This window comes from Callospermophilus lateralis, chromosome 7 (genome assembly GCF_048772815.1).
Source record: "Callospermophilus lateralis isolate mCalLat2 chromosome 7, mCalLat2.hap1, whole genome shotgun sequence".
In the NCBI taxonomy this organism is placed as follows: domain Eukaryota; kingdom Metazoa; phylum Chordata; class Mammalia; order Rodentia; family Sciuridae; genus Callospermophilus; species Callospermophilus lateralis.
Window position 1 is genome coordinate 29,657,048 of NC_135311.1, and position 11,384 is coordinate 29,668,431.

At 40.9% G+C, this 11,384-nt stretch overlaps 1 pseudogene; it reads left to right on the forward strand.

Moving 5' to 3' along the window:
• The first annotated feature begins 2,354 nt into the window (after positions 1-2,354).
• On the forward strand, positions 2,355-9,128 carry LOC143404146 (autophagy-related protein 16-1-like; annotated as a pseudogene).
• The last annotated feature ends 2,256 nt before the right edge of the window (positions 9,129-11,384 follow it).

Genomic DNA, 11,384 nt, shown 5'->3' on the forward strand with positions numbered 1-11,384 from the left:
CTCAAGGAACAACAACATTTAAGGGAAAGTATTCCTTTAAAGAAGAAAAAGGGGAGGAACAAAGAGACTTGGCATCACAGAAACCCAGGGAAGAGTATCTTGAGAAGTGGGAAAATTTGATTGACAAATGCCACTCAGGTCACATATAAGGAATGAGGATGTAGTCACTGGACTCCGCAATTAGAAAACCATTGGTAATCTTGACAAGACCAGCATCAGTGGAGTCAGGTCAACAGGAATTAGACTGCAGTAGGCAGAGGAGGAACCAGGAGAGGATGTGGAGACAGGGAGAGTGAATAGCCTTTTCAACAAGCTTCACTATGAAGGGCAGGATCTGGTGCAACTTACATTTGAGGCATTGGGTTTAATTTTATTTTTAAGGCAAAAGAGATTCCAGCATACAAAATGCTGATGAAAAAAGCTGGTAATGAGGTAAAGGGGAAAACTACAGGAGAGAAAAAATCAAATCCTTGAAGAGATGGGAAGGGATTCAAATGTTGAACAAATGAGAATTAGCCCTAAGAAAGAATACCAACTTCAACTCTGATGGGAGCAAAAAGAGATAGAGGTCAGACTGGGGACACCCTTACAGGATGGGAAGATAGGAACTCGATGGGGTCCTTGACTTTGGGGAGATTATATATATATCATCAAATATCCTGTTCTAAAATATTAGAGAATAGCAAGAGAAAAGCTCTCTTAAAAATGTTCTCTCTCTCTCTCTTTTCCTTTTGAAATTTCCTATTGTTTCCCCTGCTTCTAGGGCAGGATCAAGCTTACAAAAAACAACCTGGATCCTTGGCAAAACTCCTGCTTCAATTCAGGGGAAGTCTTGCCTTGGTCGGTTTGAATGAAGTAGTTGAGAATGTGATTCCTTGTGACTTTGCCAGCATGGTCCCACTCTTGTAAAAAGCTTAAGAGCCTGCTAATTGCTGCCTGTTCTTTTATAAAAGTCATAATCAATCAGTAGTCCTGAGGTTGGCTCACTACCCCCAGAGGATACTGGATATGTGATTCCAGGAAGGGTGTCCACTTAGCCTAAGCAAGCAAGACAACTGGGTGGACAACTGTGGATCAATTTCCAGCCCTGGTACTGTGGCTGGTAGTGGATAGTGGAGGCAGCAGGAGGATGAAACCAAAGGGCACTGTCTTCACAGGATACTAACAGATGCAATCCAGAGAGGAGAGACCCTCTGGGTTGGCAGAATAGGACACTCCAGGCTTCCTACCTACACAGATGTGTGAGGGGACACATTTTCTATTTATGGCTCAATTTAAATTTTTTGATGTTTCATAAATAAGATTATATGTATAATCTTATTTAATCTTAAATAAGAAATATAATATAATCTTATTTATGGAATATATATATATATATAAATAAAATCTGGTGTTTCAAAACTCAGCAACTGCCAGGAGTGGTGGCTCACACCTGTAATCCAGCAGCTGGGGAGGCTGAGTCAGGAGGATCATGAGTTCAAAGGGAGCCTCAGCAATTGAGTGAGATCTGTCTCTAAATAAAATACAAAATGGAGCTGGGGACATGGCTTAGTGGTTGAGTGCCATTGAGTTCAATCCCAGACACGCCCCCCCCCAAAAAAAAAACACAGAAACTGAAAACTACCCTCTTGGCTCCCTGCTGGTAGACCCTCTTCTTTCTCCTTTCTGTTGCTGTCCCCTCCCTACACGACTGTCCAAGGCTCCCAACTCTTTCTTTTCAGATGCTCCAAAGTGAGTCACTCAAAAAAGCAACCATTATCCACAGGAATTAAAAAAGAAAACGTTGTCTAGCGCCAGGTGGGGAACATTTTAACTAGATAGGAAGCTCCTTTCAAGTCCTCTTCTAATTTTCTAAATTTCTCCGTGAAGAGGAGGAAATCACAATGAACTTTTCACCATCTCCAAGGGCATCAACCCTGCGATTCTGGGCGCGCTGCTCAGGCTCCTCTCACCTTCTCCCAGGACGAACTCCGCTGGGATCCCCTACACTGAGGCGCAAAATCCTGGGCACCTGCGCCCCCTACTGGCCTCAATAGACACTCGGAAGCGCGCGATTCTTCCGGTAAAACTGGGTGACAGTTAAGAATCTAACCAACTGACAGACCTGCTCCCAACCCGCTTGAATCCAGAACGAAACTGAGTCTGATCATCCCACCTCTGAGCTAAGGAACACCTTTTCCTGTTTCAAGTATTTTCTACTTGTACGGAAATAGGACAATAGGTCCAAATAGAAGCAGGTGTCCTGGCGAAGGATTTGGTGGTCAGTGGCTTAGGGTCACCTGAGGACAGAGGGGGGTCTTGCAGGGTCATGGGGCTCATTGGCCACGGGGTGGAGACCTCCAGTGCGAGCAAACATGGAGCCCTCAGAGTCACCGGGGACAGGATGTCCCAAGCTTGGACACCCAGATTCGAAGTATCCAGTTTCTCAGTGGTTGGGACCTCAGGCACCTGAATTAATGAGGAGCCAGGGGACAGCCCTGGGGGACAGGGCTGAGTGGACAAACAGCAGGAGACCATGGAGGACTAAGGGAGCAGCCACTGTCACAAGCAGCCTCTTTCCCTGTCCTGAATCCTGCCTGTCCCCTCAAGTAGAACTTGGAGAGAAAACCAAGTCTCACTTAAGGAGTGAGAGAAAATGGGCTTTACCCCAACTAGACAAAAGGTTCCACCTAGAATCAAACTCTGATTGTTGGACTTAAAGTGTCCAGAGGGCTCACCATTACTGCATGGAACCACAGTAATGAACAAGTACCAACTCTCCTGCCCTAGATTTGCAAGCCCTTTCTCAGGCTCCATCAAGCCCCAGCTTTTCTTCCTCCAGTGAGTAGAGATATTACTCAGCTATTAATCTGTGGGTCCTCTAATCCATAAACACATTATATCTCCTAATTTAGGTGTTCTTTTATCCATTTTAAATCCTTTGCCATTTATACACTCTAATATTTTTTTAAGTATTTCATTTTGGGGAAACCATTTTAAATGGTATTGATTTTAAAAGTTTGCTTTCTAGGTGTATATATTGCTATTAATAGAAATACATTTGATTTTTGTTCATGAACATTGCACCCTACAATTCAGCTAATCCTGCTCATTAGTTTTAATATTTTGGGGAGTTTTCCATCCAGAATCTTTGGGATCTTCTATATGGACAATCATATTATCTGTTATAGAAACAGTTTTATCTCTGCCTTTCCCAGAATGGATGCCTTTTCTTTTTCTGCACTGTCTCATTGTTGGGACTGACATAGAATGCTGATGTGACTGGTGAGTGTGGCCACTTTGCCTTTTAACCAGTGTGAGGGGAGGGCATTTGGTTTTCCCCAGGAAATATGATGAGTGTGATGTTAGCTATTCCATTTCATAGATATCCTTTATCAGTTTGAGAATTTTTCTTCTATTCCTAATATGCTATTTTTTATCAACAGTAGATGTTCTCACTGAATTGCCTTTGCCCCTTTTTCAATAATCAATTTACCATACTGATGGGGCCCTCTTTGTGTAGGTTAATTTTTTTGTTATTTTCATTTATGTGTTTATCCCTCTGCCCATAGTACAATATCTTGTTAACTGTGGCTTTGTAGTGAGTCTTAAAATTGGGTAGTGCAATACATATTGTCAAATACAGTTTCTATGCCAACTGATATCATTATGTAATTTTAGTATTTAACTATCAACATAGTGAATTACAACAATTGATTATTTTACAGAGAGCCAGTCAGGCATCCCTGGGATTAACCCAGCAATTAGGGAGTTTCTCCCCCCACAAAGAGAACCAATACGATATATAGATATGAGAGGATGCATTATGAGAATTGACCCACAATTGTGAAGGCCAGGAAGTTCCATGTTATGCCATCAAACCTGGAGACCCAGATGTAATTCACTCTGAGTCCACAGGCTTAAGAAGCAGGGGAGCTTTCACTGCGAGTTGAAGTAATGATGGTCCCAGCTCCAGAAGACAAAGTGAATTAGTTATTCCTCCATCTTGATTATTATTGCTGTTATTATTCTTTGCAGTATTGGAGAATGACTCCAGAGCCTTTTACATAGTAGGCAAGCAATATGCCTCTGAGGTACATTCCAGACACTTTTATTTTATTTTGTGACAGGGTCTCACTGAGTTTTCCAGGCTGGCCTTGAACTTGAGATCTTCTTGCCTTAGCCTCTCAAGAAGTAGAAGTACAAGTGTGAGCCATCATGCTCAGTTCTCTATCTTTATTTTTTATGGGACTGTGGATGAATTGAATAATATGTACCCACTTCAGTGAAGATGGATCTTCTTTCCCAGTCCTGAGTCAAATACTAATCTTTACACAGGCAGAACAAAAAAAGTCTCACCAGTTATTGGTGTGTACCTTAGTGCAGTTGAATTCACATTAGAAAAAAAAATCACACCCACTTTATTGTATTGCTCATTTTGTATACTTCTGGAATTAATTTGTTAATACTTTATTACAAACTTGCATGTATGTTCATGAGAGTTACTAATCAATAGGTTTTGGGGTTCTTTAGTTTGTTTGCTTGTTTGTTTGTTTTTTAGAAGGCAGGGATCTTTTTGATATTGTATTAAGGTCATGCTAACTTCACAAAATAAATCATGAAGTATTTCCTCCTTTTCCATTTTCTGAAAAAAAATCTGTAGCTTTTATAATGTTTCTTCTTTAGTTATTAACAAAATTACCCAGTTAATTAATATGGACCTAGAGATTATTTTTTATTATTAATATGGTTTTAATAATAGAGCACTATTCAGGTTATTTGTTTCATTTTGATTTAGTTTAGTAGCTTGGGGTTTTCAAGAAATGAATCCACATTTGAATTTATATGATAGGGTAGTTCATAATGTTATAAAATTTCCATATTAAGCTCTTGATATTTTAGGATCTTTAATGATATTCCATGTCATTCTTGATAATATTACTGTGTGTTTTCCTTCTTTTTTTTAAATAAATACCAGTTAGAATATTACATTTTTTACTTAGAAAATTTTCAAAAATTAGAGGAATAATTGGGGGAGAGAGGATCTGAACAGTGGAGTTGGAGAGTCAGAAGAACCACTGAGAAGGTAATGATATGTCAGTTAACTCAAGTGGGACCTCAAGGAAAGAAGTGCTGGACTGACATAGGTGAGTTCTGCATCCAGATATCTGGGTATGGGTCTCATGCCACTGCAGGTCTTTGCTGGCAGCAATCATGAAGGAGAGCTCCATGCAAATGGAGGAGAGCAAGGGAAAGCTGGAACCCACCAGTTCTTCTCCATCTCTTGATCACCACACTTAACCAGAAGAGTCCTAAAATTATAATCTAGACTAAAATTTAATTGATATTTTAAGAAGACATGAAATTCATAAATGTGCATGAACCTAAAATAAGAGTTTTAAAATACATGTAGAGAAAAAAATGACAAAAACTAAAGGAAATCTACCATCACTATATAGTTTTAAACATTTGTTGTCTGTAAATGGTAGAACAACTATAAGAAAAGAGAAAAGTGTGTATGGCTATAAAGAATTTAAATACTACAAGGATATTTAGATTATTATATCTAGTAGATAGAGAAGACACATTCATTTCAGGATTACATGGAACATTCACCAAAGTAAACTGTAAGGTACATTGTGGTTATAGTTTTAATCTTGTATTTTCCACACATACTTAAGTGCTGAATTTTGGGTTCCTCACTGATGGCTCTATTAGGAGTGGTGGAAACTTTGGGAACTGGGACCTATTTTGAGGAAGTAAAGTCATTAGAGGCATGTCCTGGAAGGGGGCAATAAGGACGTGGACCCCCTTCTGCTCTCTCACTTCCCACACACCATGATGTGAACACCTTTGATCCACCACATGACCCCAACCAAAGTGTTTGGCTTCACCACAGGTCAAAGGAAAGGGGCAAAGAATCCATGGATTTAACCTTTCAAAACATTTGCTTAAACACATTTTTCCTTCTTTGAAGTTGTTTATCTTAGGTATTTTGTCATAGTGTTGGCAAGTTAACTCATACAATCATCAAGTGAGTCTCAAGATTCTCTTAAGAACTTTTTTCAGTGTATATTATTTGACAAAAGAATTAAATTATGTGTCAACAATGTAAGTATCTGAAAGATAACCAAATCTTTGGAATTGAGTAATGTATTTCTTTTAAAAATACATGTGTGTTAAAAAAATTACAAGGGAAATTGGAAATTATTTTGAGCTGAAGGATAACTGAGATTCAACCAAGCAACAGCAATAGTAGGTAGATGAAGAAGATCTTAAAAGAGTATTTCTATGGCCACCTGCTTACACTGGAAAAAGACACATAAAATCAAGGATGTCTTGAGCCCCCACCTTGAGAAGCTACAAATAAAGAAAGGAAATAAGCCAAAGTAAATGGATGAAGGGAAATAATAAAGATAGGAGGAAAAATAAATAGAAAATGATGACACCATAAAAAAACAATAAAATAGAAAATGATTCCTCAAAAAGCTGAGAGCAAGACCAAGCAAGAGAGAGAAGTACAATAAGCAATACCAAATACAAAAGGCATCTCAATAGATCGTAATGTACTACAATAATGTAGTATTGTGTATCTTCCTGTTCAATGACAACACATTTTTTTAAAAAAACTTAAAAACCAAATAATCAAAATCCATACCAGAAAAAAGTGAAAAATCTGAATAACTATATACATGTGATAGTAACCAAATTTATAAAAACATATCAAATGTACCCTAAAAATATGACTTAATTGGTGATTATGTCAAATATTTAAGAAAGAAATAATGCTAACCTTATCCAAAGTTTTTCTGATGACATGCCCTGGATATATGATACAGCCAAATCCAAAATATGAGGTCAGAAGGATCCTGGTCACAAAATGCCCAAACAACACTTAAATGCTTTATTAAAACTTATAATTAGTATTACTTTTTTCAGTGGTGGTGATCAAACCCAGGGCCTTGTGAACCCTAGTCAAGGATTCTACTGCTGAGCAAGAACCTCAGTCATCCCAAGGACATTTTGAGATAAGAAAATGACAAACTAATATTCTTCATGAACAGAGACACAATAAACATCACCAAATACTAGGAAAGTAAATCTCAAAATATTACAAAATGGACATGGCATTGGGAGCACCTGTGTGTGGAGCTGATCTCTGGGGCTGTTGTCCTTCCCTCCTCCTTTGGTCCCCTTATGCTGTGGTCACAGGCCTCCACTAGGATAGGAGTCCCTTAGGTGCTGTGGCAACATGTCACTTCTTCAGGCTTCCGTGTTGCCTGCATCTCCAGCTGACATGCCACCTTGCAGAGGAGCTGAGGTGCTGAAACCGGATGCAGAGAAAGTCATAATCCTGCAGTTCCTGGAGACAGTGGCACATGGAATGTTGACATATCCAACCAGACCTTGAAGGACAAATATGATGCCCTGCAGGTCACTTCTACTGCCTTGGAGGAGAAACTGAGGAAAACTACTGCAGAGAACCGGGAGCCAGTCACTATGCAGATGGCAAAGAAGGCCCAGGAAGGCAGCTCCCTCAATGCAGAGAAGGAAAAGGACTCCAGGAGACAGCAAGCCTGGCTGCAGAAAGAGCTTGCCGAAGCCACAAAGGAACCGCTGCCCGTTGAACAGGATGATGACACTGAAGTCATTGTGGATGGGACAGAGCACACAGAGGAGATCTCTTCTGTGCAAGCTATCAGTAGAGCAGCTGCTAAGTGACTCTCACAGCCTACTGGAGGTCTTCTGGATTCTATCACTAATATCTTTGGGAGATGCTCTGTCTCTCCCTTTCCAGTCTCCCAAAACAATGTGCATCCTCATCCTGGTTCTGGTAAACATATGAGAGTACCAACTATTGCCTTATGTGTCTTTTGATGCACATGATGGGAAAGTTAGTGCTGTGCAGTTCAGTGCAGGTTCCCTAATACTGGCCACAGGTGAATGGAAATGTTAAGTTATGGGAAGCATTTGGAGACAAATATGAGTTCAAAGGCTCCCCATCTGGTAGTAATGCTGGAATTACAAGCATTGATTTTTTTTTAGAGAGAGAGAGAGAATTTTTAATATTTTTTAGTTTTTGGTGGACACAACTTCTTTATTTTTATGTGGTGCTGAGGATCGAACCCAGTGCCCCATGCATGCCAGGTGAGCGTGTTATTCTTGAGCCACATCCCCAGCCCCAAGCATTGAATTTTCATTTTTTTCTTTTTCTACTTTTTTATTGGTTCTTTTTAGTTATACATATCATTAGGATTCATTTGATAGTGCTGGGGCTTACAGCTTCAAATAAACTTTTGGAAGTTGAATCTGGACTGTGGATGATTACTGATTATGGCACATGCACACAGGACATAGTGGGAAAGTGTTCTCTGCTGATTTCTTGCTGGACAATGCATGGATGTCTCAGGAAGTCATGACCTGACCCTCAAACTCTGGGATCTATGTAAGAAAGCATAAAGACAGCATTTGCAGGATTCAGTTACAATGATGTTGTTTGCACAGAGCAATGTGTGATGAGTGGGCATTTTGACAAGAAAAGTCATTTCAGGGACATTTGATCAGAGTGTGGTGTGAGAAATGGAGCTATTGGGGAAATTTTTTGCTTTGGATCTAGCCCAGAAAGGACTGAACTTCTGAGCTCTTCCCATGATGACTTGCTGAAAATCATTGATTTTCAGACAAATGCCCTCAAGCAGAGGTTCAGTGCACCTGGATTCAAGTGCAGCTCTGACTGTACCAGAGTGTCTTCAGCCCTGATTACAGTTATGTGGCAGCAGTCTTGGCCAAGGGCTCTCTCTATTCTCTCTCTATGTCTGAATTGTGCTCACAGGGAAAGAGGAGAAGGTTCTTTCAAAACAGCACAGCTGATCCCTTAGGCTGGATTCAGTGAGGCCCGACTGCTAAGTGAGCTAGACTTACAGTGCATGGAGAATTTCTCTAGAATTCTTTTGCTGTCAACGAGTCTCTGCTTGGGCAGGTACAGCTGGACTTAGAATGCACTGGATATGGTTTATAGTCTTGACTCCAGTGCTCTTCTGGTGTCTCCCAGAAGCTCCTCTGTCAACACTGTGGCATAGTCTCCCTCCAGTGTGCATGTTATCAGTGTGAACAAAAGCAGCAAAGCTATGATAAGGGCACAGAATTGATGACCTTTAGGAGAGGAGCAGGGATGCACACAGCCCTGTCCTGTGGGCACAGGTCCTTCCAGAGAAGAGCCCAAGTCATGCAACATGGTGGCCTTCCTTTGGACAGGATTTCTGAGAATTTTGACTAAGCTCTCTAATGGCCCGGAGGAAAAAATACTGAAACAGCCTGACCCTGCAAGTCACCTGGCCAAGGATCAGGCTCTTGTCTCAGTTGGTGTGGGGAACACTAGTAATTCTGATCTTCCATACCTCATTGGGGAGCCACAGGGTCCCCTCTAGCTCTTCTCACTGGGTGACAGTGCCAATGACACCCACATGTCCAGGTTTGTTCTCAGCTGTGCAGTTCCCATCCAGTTCCTCCAAATGCACAGCTATGAGAGACCATCCTTGCACGTGATTTGAGTTACCTCCCTGGCTGGGTGAGAGACGCTTAGAAACAGCCATGTTAGAGCCTTCTCCACCCTTTTCCAGGTCTGAGGGCTTGTCCATGCAGAGGCGTGTCTGGCCACTGCCCTGAAGACCCAAGCATCGCCCCTGACCTTGGGATGCTGCCCCCTTTAATCTTCATTGGGTGAGATTTTCCCTGGAAGTTTTTGATCCCCAATAAAAGCCCACTCCCTGGCGTGTTTCTCTCTCTCTCTCTCTCTCTCTCTCTCTCTCTCTCTCTCTCTCTCTCTCTCTCTCTCTGTCTCGCTAACCTCTTCAGTAAACCTCACCACGGCTTTAGGTGGCTGGAGGCAGGAACTAGGAGAAGCCATCTCAGAGCTGGTATTAAAGGTAATGAGAGTCTTTAATTTAAAACTCCCTAGCAATTACTTATGAACTAAACCTTATTTCATGAAGCCAGCGCTGGTTGCGTGGCAGAAACAGCCCTTCAACTGGAGTTCCTTTGCTCAGTGGACTTGCTCTAAGCATTGGATTACAGGAAACCCCAAACACAGGTCCTGGGGTGATCATAGGGCCTCATGATCTCATTATTGCTGAAACTTGAGGTCTTTTGAATGGTCTTAAAAACTTTGACTCCATCCAGCTTAGTTCTTCTACATATCTACTTCTTGGTCAAGAAATGTATATTGATTTGATTAAAAAAAATTGAGACAGGCAAGGACATGTGCCAGCCTTTTCAAGTGAGGTGGGTTTGTGACAGAGTTGAAAATTGGGCTCCTGTATCATTTTGCAAATGCATGGAAGGTGTGTGCTTGCCACATTCTTACTGATGACAAAGGATTTGAGGTATCTGATGTATTTTCTCCAGAGCTGGTGGTGGTGATTCCAGCCACTGGCCCTCTCCAGTCATGTATGCACTGACCTTGGAGTTCAGAGCAGGAAGCCCAGTCCAAGGAGCATGGTGGTGTTGTGATCCCTGTTGGGCTGTGATGAAGGCTGAGGAAACATTTATCCTTATCAGTTGACCTGTGTGAGATTTTAATTCTGTATCGGTGTCCATAACATCATGTTTTTATCACTTTTTAATTTGCACTTTTTTCTTCCACACTTGTTCTCTGGACATGAGGGACATGGGTGCCAGAAAAGGAGAAAGGAATGAGGCATCTTTGCTCTGGCAGGGACATCGTCTTCATTTTCCATCATTTCCCTGCTTGCATCTTCTTTTTTGTTTTGCCATTCAAAGAACTTGTATTGAGTGGAGTGGAAATTCACAGCCAGGGCACATCTTTAATTTATTTAACTATGTATGTTGCCCAACAGAACCTGAGCATAAATTTTTAAAAAATTCTGTTATATGCTTTTCAAAAAATTTTAAAAAGGATAATACCTTGTGACCAAGGTTATATCTCAGGAGTACTATATTACTATTAACAATATAATATTAAATGTTGCTATTAATCACATTAAGAAAACTGTTTGTCCTTTTAATAGATGCATAACTAGAACTTCACAAAATTCAACACCCATTCATGTTCTAAGTGGTAAGCAAATGAGGACTAGAAGGATAACACCTCAATCTGATAAAAAGTCCTATAAACAACCTACAGGTGATTTTATACCTAATAGGAAAAGCCTGAAGTGCCAGATTCAATAAGTGAATTTAACAAGTGGCTAGAAGTGCCCATAACTGGGGAGAAGAGGAACTACTGGAAAATGGGAGTCTGTCCAAAAGGAAGGTGGATGGTAGGGTGAGGCTGGTGAGGGGCTTGCCTTTGTTTCAGTTGAGCAATTTTGATGGAAAAAGAAAGAGAAGGGATATCTTGCAGGTAAGGCAGAAAAGAAACTCCAGACTCCAGGTAGATGTCAGAT